The sequence below is a fragment of the Coregonus clupeaformis genome, unplaced genomic scaffold (genome assembly GCF_020615455.1).
Source record: "Coregonus clupeaformis isolate EN_2021a unplaced genomic scaffold, ASM2061545v1 scaf4937, whole genome shotgun sequence".
Lineage (NCBI taxonomy): Eukaryota > Metazoa > Chordata > Actinopteri > Salmoniformes > Salmonidae > Coregonus > Coregonus clupeaformis.
Window position 1 is genome coordinate 8562 of NW_025538391.1, and position 11337 is coordinate 19898.

The window sequence follows — 11337 nt, forward strand, 5'->3', positions numbered from 1 at the left end:
GGACCATCAGAAGCGTTCTGAACAGCTGATCCTTGACCAATCTTGCTAAAAGACTTGACAGTGCATCACTTAGAACCTTCTTGTATGAAGTGATGGCTATCGTAAATAGCAGACCTCTGACAACAGAGCACTTAAATGATCCAACAAGTCTTGAACCTCTCACTCCCAACCATATCCTCATGATGAAGTCAAAGATAACAACTCCCCCCTCCCTGGTCAGTTTGTGAGTCAGGATCTCTACTCCGCAAGAGATGGCGACAGGTACAGTTCTTGGCAAACGAATTCTGGACACGGTGGAAGAAGGAGTACCTCCTTAATCTTCAGCAAAGACAAATATGGCAAAAGGATAAGAGAAATACGAAGGTTAATGACATTGTCATCGTACAAGAGGACTGCTCTCCAACGAAATCAATGGAGATTAGCAAGAGTAGCACAGGTGTACCCTAGCACTGATGGAAGAGTCAGAAAGGTAAAACTGTTAATTAGTGACTCAACCTTAGATAACCAGGGAAAACGCACTACAAAGCCAGTCTATCTTGACAGGCCTGTATACAAGACAGTTTTACTGCTTGAAGCAGAATGAATGTTATGGTTATTTTGTGAGGTGAAATCCCAAAGGATGTGATTTGGTGGGAGTTTAACTGCCATAAATGTCATTCATGTCATTATTAATAGGTTTTACATAATATCATTATTATTTGTACAACTTGTATTTTGAATATTGATTTTGCTTGTATTTATGTGATAGGAACTATCTGTACATTCTATGTTGTGTTGGGACGCTTTTAGTGGTGACAAGTTCCGAGACATCGCGGTAAAGTAGCGGCGGTAAAGTTTAGTACTCTGAAAGATAAGTTAAATTAACGACGTGTTTATTTACAAGTATTCTTGTTTCTAAGTGGACCCATTTCCCTCTCAGTTGTGTGCAGCCAGCGAGGTATGTTCATTATGTTCATTATTTGTCGCGCATATTTACGTGCAAGGTTTCTGTAACGTGAACGCCAACTTGTTTTTTGTGCATGTGTTGAAATGTATTTAAACAGTTCGACGGTGGATTGATGACGGTGGAGAATTTAGTAGAAGAATAAATCCATCAGTAACCAGAACAGCGGCGTCGTGTATTTCCTGGCGGGAGTGATAACGACGAATGCCGAAGCCTGCCCGAACCAGATAAAGGGCAGTCTCGGCAGATTCCGTGACAGTTCCACCACCCCCCCGACTCGCGGCTCCAGCCGTGCGCCGACACCGGCCTCGGGGACGGCCAGGAGGACGCAGCGCGGGGCGAGTCGGATGATTTCAATGAAATTCTCTCAACAAGGAGGGATTGAGGATATCCCTCCTAGGAACCCAGCACCGCTCCTCCGGACCGTACCCCTCCCACTCATCGAGATACTGCAGGCCCCCCATCCGACGCCTCGAATCCAGGATGGAACGGACCGAGTACGCCGGTGCCCCATTGATGTCTAGTGGGGGCGGAGGAACCTCCCGCATCTCAGATTCCTGGAGTGGACCAGCTACCACCGGCCTGAGGAGAGACACATGGAATGAGGGGTTAATGCGATAATTACTAGGAAGCTGTAACCTATAACATACCTCGTTCAATCTCCTCAGGACTTTAAATGGGCCCACAAACCACCTACCCAACTTCCGGCAGGGCAGGCGAAGGGGCAGGTTTCGGGTCGAGAGCCAGACCCGGTCCCCCGGTGCATACACCGGGGCTTCACTGCGGTAGCGGTCGGCGCTCGCCTTCTGCCGCCTGATGGCCCGCTGCAGGCGTTCATGGGCAGCGTCCCAGATCTCCTGCGAGCGCCAAACCCACTCGACTACCGCAGGTACCTCGTTCTGGCTCTGATGCCAAGGTGCCAGGGCCGGCTGATAACCTAACACACACTGGAAAGGAGTGAGGTCAGTTGAGGAGGCGGTTGGAGTTTATTGCCATCTCTGCACAGGGTAGGAAAAACCGACCACCCCTCGCCGGTTCTGGCAATACGATCTCAGAAACCTACCCACCTCCTGGTTGATTCTCTCCACCTGCCTGTTACTCCCAGGGTGAAAACCTGAGGTAAGGCTAACCGAGATCCCCAACCGTTCCATGAACGCCCTCCAAACCCTTGAGGTGAATTGGGGACCCCGATCAGACACTATATCCTCAGGCACCCCGTAGTGCCGGAAGACGTGTGTAAATAGGGCCTCGGCAGTTTGTAGGGCCGTAGGGAGTCCGGGCAGAGGAAGGAGGTGACAGGACTTAGAAAACCGATCCATAACGACCAGGATGGTTGTGTTCCCTCTTGAGGGAGGAAGATCAGTCATAAAATCCACCGATAGGTGGGACCACGGTCGTTGTGGAACGGGTAGGGGTTGTAATTTCCCTCTGGGCAGGTGTCTAGGAGCCTTACACTGGGCGCACACCGAGCAGGAGGAAACATAAACCCTCACGTCCTTAGCTAAGGTGGGCCACCAGTACTTCCCACTAAGACAGCTCACTGTCCGACCGATGCCAGGATGACCAGAGGAGGGTGACATGTGAGCCCAATAGATCAAACGATCGCGGACCTCCAGCGGTAGTACATACGACCCTCTGGACACTGGGGGAGGAGTGGGTTCGACGCAACGCCTGCTCGATGTCGCGTCAACCTCCCATACCACCAGACACGACGCGGAAGTATGGGGAGTGGGCTCCACGGAACTCTCCTCCGTGTCATACAGTCGGGACAGAGCATCTGCCTTAGCGTTCTGGGAGCCTGGCCTGTAAGAAAGGGTGAAAACAAAACGGGTTAGAAACATGGACCACCTTGCCTGGCGAGGGTTTAACCTCTTCGCCGCTCGGATGTACTCCAGATTGTGGTGGTCAGTCAAAATGAGAAAAGGGTGTTAAGCCCCCTCAAGCCAATGTCTCCACGTTTTCAGGGCTTTGACCACAGCCAACAGCTCCCGGTCCCCCACATCATAGTTGCGCTCTGCCGGGCTGAGCTTCTTCGAAAAGAAAACACAGGGGCGGAGCTTGGGTGGCGTGCCCGAGCGCTGAGAAAGTACAGCGCCTATCCCTGCCTCGGACGCGTCCACCTCAACCGTGAAGTCCAAGGAGGGATCCGGATGAGCCAGCACTGGAGCCCGAGGTAAACAGGTCCTTCAGGTGACTAAAAGCCCTGTCCGCCTCAGCTGACCACCGCAGACGCACCGTTCCCCCCTTCAGCAACGAGGTAATGGGAGCCGCTACCTGACCAAAGCCCCGGATAAACCTCCGGTAATAGTTGGCAAACCCCAAGAATCGCTGCACCTCCTTCACCGTGGTTGGAGTCGACCAATTACGCACGGCCGAAAAGCGGTCACTCTCTATCCTCACCCCAGACGCGGACATGTGGTACCCTAGGAAGGAGATGGACTCCAGAAAGAACAGGCATTTCTCTGCCTTAGCATACAGGTCATGCTCCAACAGTCTTCCAAGCACTTTACGCACCAGGGACACATGCTCGGCCCTTGTGGTGGAATATATAAGGATGTCATCAATATCCACCACTACCCCTTGTCCGTGCAGGTCCCTGAAAATCTCATCCACAAATGATTGGAAAACTGATGGAGCATTCAATAACCCGTATGGCATGACAAGATACTCATAATGTCCAGAGGTGGTACTAAATGCCGTCTTCCACTCATCTCCCTCCCGGATACGCACTAGGTTGTACGCGGTCCTGAGATCCAATTTCGTGAAGAAGCGTGCCCCGTGCAATGATTCCGTCATACTAGCTATCAGGGGTAATGGATAGCTGTACTTGATGGTAATCTGATTTAAGCCACGGTAATCAATGCACGGGCGTAACTCACCATCTTTCTTCTTCACAAAAAAGAAACTTGAGGAGACAGGTGAAGTGGATGGCCGAATGTATCCCTGTCTCAGAGATTCGGTGATATATGTCTCCATAACCGCCCTCTCCTCCTGAGACAAAGGATACACGTGACTCCGGGGAAGTGCAGCTCCTACCTGGAGATTTATCACGCAATCCCCCGGACGATGGGGTGGTAATTTAGTCGCCCTCTTTTCACTGAAGGCGTTAGCCAAATCGGCATACTCGGCAGGAATGTGCATAGTGGAAACCTGGTTTGGACTTTTCACCGTAGTTGCCCCCAAGGAAACTCCTACAGCCCTCCCTGAACACTGACCGGACCATCCCTTGAGAGCCCTCTGTTGCCATGAAATCGTGGGGTCATGAATGGTTAACCAGGGAAGTCCCAACACCACAGGATATGCAGGAGAATCAATCAGATAGAGGCTAATCCTCTCCTCATGACCCCCCTGCGTCCTCATCAGAAGTGGAGTGGTGACCTCCCTGATTATGCCTGACCCTAACGGGCGACTATCTAATGCATGCACAGGGAAAGGTTTATCAACAGACACAGTAGGGATCCCTAAACTACGAGCATACTGGCGATCAATAATATTCCCAGCCGCGCCTGAATCTACTAGCGCCTTATGCTGGGAATGGGGGGAAAACTCTGGAAAAACAATCTCAATACACAGATTAGCAACAGGGGGCTCTGGGTGAGTCGGGTGCCTACTCACCTGAGATGGTCGAACCAGTGCCCTGCCTGCTGCCTCGACCTCCTGAGGACCCTCCCCCAGCACCGACCAGCAGTGTGTCCTCTGCGGCCACAGTTGGTGCAGGGACGGTCCCCTCTCCCCATCTCCTAACCGCAGCACCTCCGAGCTCCATGGGGTAGGCTCGGAGGTGCTGGGGGATGGAATGGACGGCTCCTCATCTCCTGTCGTAGGTGGAACAGACGCTCACCCGCCGCTCTCCCCCTCTGGTGGATGATCGAATACCGCCTGGAAGCGGCGGGTGAAATCTCGTAGTGGACAGTTCTCGAGTCTATTCCTCCCCACTCTGCGTTGGCCCATTCAAGCGCCTTCCCGATAGACAGGAGATGAGGGCGGACACGCCTCGTATCCCGAGGGCGCCGGTGAATGGTGGCCAGGTAGAGCTCTACCTGGAGGAGAAATCCCTGGCACCCGGCAGGTGTACCGTCATATGCCCTCGGGAGTGAGAGAGCCGAATCCCACTGGACCCAGGTGGCGGAGTGGTGACCAGTGTTGTAGGTGGCTGAGTGGCTGGAGATGGAGATCGGGATACACCTTCCCATCGTATCGTCTGGAACACTCCTCCATGGTGAACGAGAGTCTGAATCATCAGTCGTTGGATCGCTCCTCCATGCCGGTCGATCTGGCTGTAGAAAGAATGGGTGTATGAATGTTGTGGAATGGGTAGGCAGAGTAAGCGAGGGAACAGAATGAAATGAAAATCTATTTACTCTATAGTAAAGAAACAAGCAAAACCTCCAACACAGGGAGGAAAGCAAACCTGCTCACACACGACACTTGTAAATAAGTAACAAACACGCACAACACACAGTGGGACGCGAACAGGTTAAATAGGGAAGGACATAATACATAATGGGAAACAGGTGTGCAACACTAGACAACAACCAGATGAACATAGAAACATAAAACATAGATGGCAGCAGCTAGAGGATTAAAAGAAGCCCGACAGAAGGAAGAGGAGATGTGACAAACAGATGTAATATTATTAAATGACAGGTTATGTTATGAATGGGCAGCAGCCTCTAAAGGGCAGAGTGAGTAAGGGTAGGAAGCCATGAAGATATGTTAGGGAGGTGGGGGGAGGCGGTAGTGATGGCTATTTAAAGTTGACATTGGTGAGATAGAAGCATTTTTTCAGTCTCCTCGGTCCCAGCTTTGATGCACCCAGGACTGACCTCGCCTTGATGATAGAGGGGTGAATAGGCGTGGCTCAGGTGGCTGAGGTCTTTTCAGATTTTCTTACTCTGAAAACTCAATTGCTAACGTACCCGTCAATAACGGATGTGGTTTCGGTAACGGCCAGACGCTGATCAGAGTGGGAGTGTGTGGGTGTATCTCCAATCAAGGTGATTTTAGAATCAACTTGATTCAATGTGGGCTTAGAAATGGAGATTTGTTTCATGTAAGTCGGCTGGATAAGAGGTCTGCTAAATGAGTAAAATGTAAATGTATTTGAATTTAACATTGAGCTTCAAACAATGCATATTTATAGGCAGCGATGGGGGAATAATAATAGATTTAATAGCATTTCTATAGTATACTAAAAAAAATCGGACAGTAAGTACTGCACATGATGAGGGATACTGCTGTTTGTAGTATAGTATTTAAAGTATACTAAGTTTACAGAATTCTAGTTACTAAGTACTGTAGTATTCTATAGTAAACTGTAGTATTTTTTTCATGTGGGACGTGTGATAAAATAATTGAAGTACATTTTACCCACATAAGTAAGAAAAAACAAATAAATGTAAAATAATATAAAAGAGCCTGCAAGAGATGTGATCTGTGTCACCTCTGTTGGATGTTTATCTGCCTGTCACACACACACACACACACACACACACACACAGAGCACACACAAGCACACACAAGCTCCCTTGACAGGCTGTTCCCACATAAACAAACAGAGCAGGTCTTTTGTAGTGCAGGGCTGTAGCACATCACCACAACACAGAACAAAGGAAGAGGACCCTGAGGTAATCAGCAAAATAAATAATTGAATACTTCCTGTCTTTTTTCTCTTTTCGCTCCCTTTCTCGTAGTTATCCGCGACTCCCCCCCCCCCCCCTCCTCTCTCTCCCACTCTCTGTAGCCATCAGGTCCTGAAGTCTCTTTTATGTAGCGTGGCGCTGAGTTAAGATGAGGAGGGGAGATATGGAGAGAGGGAGGAGAGATGGAGAGAGGAGGGAGAGTTCAGAGGGCTTTGAGGGGTGATTCTGCTAGATAATAGTGGTTACTGTCAGCCACAGGATGACTCACTTAAATCTTAATCACTGCCTGTCCACTCACATGACACTATATTTTAGTCTCTCTCTCTCTCTCTCTCTCTCTCTCTCTCTCTCCCCCCCCTCCTCCCTCTTCTCCTCTCCCCCCCCCCCCCCCATTTTTCCACTAACATTCATCCCATAATCAACAGAAAAACAGTGCCTGATGGGTTATAGATTGAGAGGGGGATGGAGAGGGGGGAGAGTGGGAGTGGGATAACGTCAGCAGGGGGTGAATAGGTGGATGGGAGGGGGCAAGGGGGAGAGGGGAGAGATTTAAACATATTTAGTGTGTTGTGAGGTGTTGGGAGATATTGCTTAAGTTCCTGTGCTTTGAAGGAGAGAAGAGGGGGGAAAGAGTACAGAGGAAGGGAGAGAAGATAGCAAAGAAAGGGAGAGGGAAAAGAGAGGGAAAATATAGAGAAATGGGAGGAAAGAGACAGTGGTGAGAGACCCTCTCTTGTCTGTAGTTCTTTGTAGTGCTGATGAAGTAGAATAAAATCAGGAGAAAGTGATAGAGAAAGGAGAGAGAAAGAGAGGGTGGTTGGTCTGTGTAGAACCGGCTGTCAGATGTCCGTACTGCAGAGAGGAAGGTGGTGTCATGTGCCAAGAACAGGGCGGATCAAGCAGCTAGACAGCAGTACGTACTCCTGAATCCCAGAGACAGTGCATTCTCCTGGCAGACAGAGAGAGGCGGTAGAGGGAGGGAGTGTGGAGGTGTGGATTAAAAAGTCAGAACTTTTTATTCAGAAGTCAAATAACGCCTGGTATATGTTGTTTATGTGTGTTAAATTAGTTTATTAGGTGGGTGTATGGGTATGTATATTGAGTGAGTGTATTTGGGCTGTTATGTACTGTGTGGTGCTTGTGTGAGTGGATGATGCGGTAGTGGATGAGTGTGTGTAGGGCTGTGTTGTTGGGAGTGTTAAATGGAGTGTATTTTTGGATACTTAAAAGGCTGCAGATATTTCACAAGTTTGACCCCGACCTTTGTTCTGACTGGCAGCACTTTTGCTTTGGAGCGCTGGGTGCATGGGGGGCAGCCAATACAAAGGAGCGAGAGGGTTGGTAGGCTCTACGAGATGCAACATGTATGGAATTCCAGAGAGCCGGGAGGGGAGAGGTACTCTCAATACACACAGAGAATCAGGAGGCTCTCAGAGACATAACACTACAGAGAGAGAGGGAAAGAGGAGAGAATGAGAGAGGAGGTTGAGATGGTAAGAAAAAGGTGGTTAGGGAAACGAAAATGCACAGCAGAGAGTTAGGGTGAATATCTGAGAGGGGTGAGTGAGTATGGAGTGTATGGTATCTGTGTGTGTGTGGGGGCCCTGATAACTGTAATTGTGTCTGTGCATTTTGGTGTTGAAAAACAAGAGCAGTAAAACACCTTCCTATAGGATACTCCTCATCACTGGTGCAGTTATTATCAGAGAGGTTAGAGTGACAAACAGTATGAATGTAAACTCATGGAAATGGTAATAAAAGAATAAAGAATCAATCATCTCATTCTGAGCTTATTATGTTTTTACTAGGGTGTGTGTGTGTGGGTGAGTATTGGGTGTGATGGTTATGATCGTAAGAGGACTCAGTGGTGCACTAGTGCAATCCACTGAGTTTTCATCCGCAGATCTGTGGAGGATCATGAGGGTCGTGTGTGTGTGCGCCTTCTGCAGGCTCTACGGAGAGTGCTCGCCTCTCTGTCTCTCTGTCACTATGGGAGCATGCTGCTTGTGTCTGCCCTACACTCGCATCACACACACACACTTAGAAGTGATAGTTCGCGGCCTACAAAGGGTTTTTTAATATAAGAGACCCCCTAAGCACACACGCACACGCACACGCACACACACACACACACACACACAGCCCTCACAAAGGGATTTGAAATATCACCCAGAGACGCCGCCTCACTACGCATATTTCACATTATTCCTGCTAATGAATCTTAAAAACAAGATACGGGGCTGCCAAAATCACTCTGCTCCTCTGCTTTCACTCTCCCCCTTCTCTCCTCTCTCCTTCTGCCAAATTACTCTGCTCCTCTATCTCCTTTTCCTCTCCTTTTTCTCACTCTCCTCTCACTTGTCTCCCACCTTTCTTCTCCACCTCTTTGCCAAATTGTTCGCAGCTCTCACACACTCCCTGTCCTCCCAGGTACTTCCTCTAATCATTCGCCTGCCTCTCCCTCCTACCATCCTCCTTTCTCCAGTCTTCACTCCTCTACATAGCTCGCCCTCTCTCCGATGAACAGATCCCCAAAGAGAGAAACACACACATCACAAAGGGTAAGGAAAACAAGGAACACAAAAAATAACAATGTGTTGTAGGGTCTGTCACGCTTCACGCCGAGTTTGGAAAACGCCAAAGTGTGAAAGGAGAGAAAACAGGATGAATTCAGGGTTTAGAGCACAAAAGCCCACTAAACCAGGCATTGGATATGAGAAACACAGGCGAGGAGAAAGCATCAAAGTCAATCCAACTAAATTAGCTTGTGAAGAAAAGAGAGAGAAAGAAACAGACAGAGAGAGATGAGAGAGAGAGAGAGAGAGAGAGAGAGAGAGAGAGAGAGGAGGAGGGGCGGTCAGCTGATTTGTAACGTGAGAGGAGAAAGATAGGGGCCAGATTAGAAACACACACTCATTATTCTCTCTGAGCGCCGTTAAAACACACACACACACACACACACACACACACACACACACACACACACACACACACAGATGAAACATACACTCATATTCTCTTTCAGTTGGAGACTAAACCTAAAATCCCACCCCCTTATGCGGGGAGCACTAGCTACCTCCTCAGACACGCTAACCCCGGCCCTGTGCTGCCTTTGTGGCCGCAACCGTTAGCCATGCCACATCAAAATTCACAGGGATGAGCGGTGAGGTGTGTTGAACAGGAAACACTGAACTAACGCTGGCAATTAGGATGGGGGAGTGTATTGTTAGTGTAAGTAAAATAATCAAGAAGGAAGATAGACAGTGAGATTAGCTGGATTCAGGCTTAGGCTCTGACTTTGTGTGTGTGCATGCGTGTGTGTGTGTGCGTGTGTGTGCGTGTTAATCGCGTGTTTTTCTCTGCGTATTATTGCATGTTCATTAAAAGATTACATTCATCTACCCCTGGAAGCTAAACCCTTACGGGTAAGGGAGAAAGAGAGAGAAAGAGGAGAGAGAGGATTAATAAATGTATGAAAATAACACCTAACTAATACACCAATAACTGCACCTCTTCATATTGTAATCAGATGAGTTAAAGTGTTGAGCAGACAGGAACAGTACAAACTGTTTAATATCTGCAGTTTGATTCAGGCTGGATTAATGGTTAGCCTGATGTGGGAGTGACAAAGCATTGCAGTATGGTGTTTACATGGTGTCTGTGACTAGCGGGCGGTTGCTCAGACCACTGCGCCTGCTAAGGCAGTTCACAATGCTCTAGCAACCGTGAGAATACTGATGATACATGGTAATAGGGGTATTTTTTATTATTTTGTTTTAAGCCTTCCCAAATTATTGAAAACCCAATGGAATTAATGCTTAGACTGATAACCTTTGAGCTGTTAATGTTTTAACCTTGTGTTAAGGTGGAATGTAACCTTGTAACCACGCGGGAGGTAATGTGTGTATAAAAATAACATAAATATGATCGAATGGGAACTATGAAATCTTGCTGGTTAGACACACACTTATAACTACACACATTCACGCACAAATGTAAGTAAGCGCTGCGACAAACACACTAACACACATTAACATATGCTTTGATGTTATGTGGGAATAGTATTAGTTATGGTAGTAAACCCGCCCCATTCTCTCCATTCCTGTACTGAATGCTATTGTACGTTCTGTATACATTTCTGTAAATGCAGGCCTCCACATACACAAACACACAGTAGCAACTATGGCAATCAGAGGGCTGACCCAATAGTGTTTCCTGCTCGTCAAGCCCTGGGGGTTGGCTGGGTCGAACGCCTCACTTTGCATAACTATCTGGAAATGACAGGGTGCGAGCACCCAACCAATCTGACACTACAGGACCTGACTTTGTGTGTGTGTGGTGGTTTAGCCAGCTGCAAGGCCCATGTGTGGCAACAATTTACAGCTGTAGATTGCTCCCAGCAGCCCAGGCAGGGACAGGGGGAAAACACTTTAGCTAGGGGATAAACCCCCTCCCTGGTCTTGGGCTGTCCTAACTAGTTAGGCGCATATAGACAACTATTACTGCTCAAAAAGGAAGAAGGTATTATTCAAACAAGGAAAAACAAACACACACAAATTACTTCCCCCACGTACTACCAAGTGCATGACAAAAAGGTTATGGTACAGTGCTAGGATTAAACCTGACAGCAACCACATGGTAATGGAACACAATCGAGCTGTTAGGGGAGGTGTGTAGATTCAGGGGGTGTGTGTGTGTGTGTGTGTATATTTGTGTGTGTGTGTGTGATGTGTGCGTGGTGTCTGCATCAGT

General features: G+C 48.4%; 1 long non-coding RNA gene across 1 annotated transcript; it reads left to right on the top strand.

The window, feature by feature from the left end:
• The first annotated feature begins 810 nt into the window (after positions 1–810).
• On the top strand, positions 811–1106 carry LOC121556021. Its single transcript, XR_005998059.2, has 2 exons — positions 811–937; positions 1044–1106. It is a non-coding gene; the product is annotated as an uncharacterized LOC121556021 (long non-coding RNA).
• The last annotated feature ends 10231 nt before the right edge of the window (positions 1107–11337 follow it).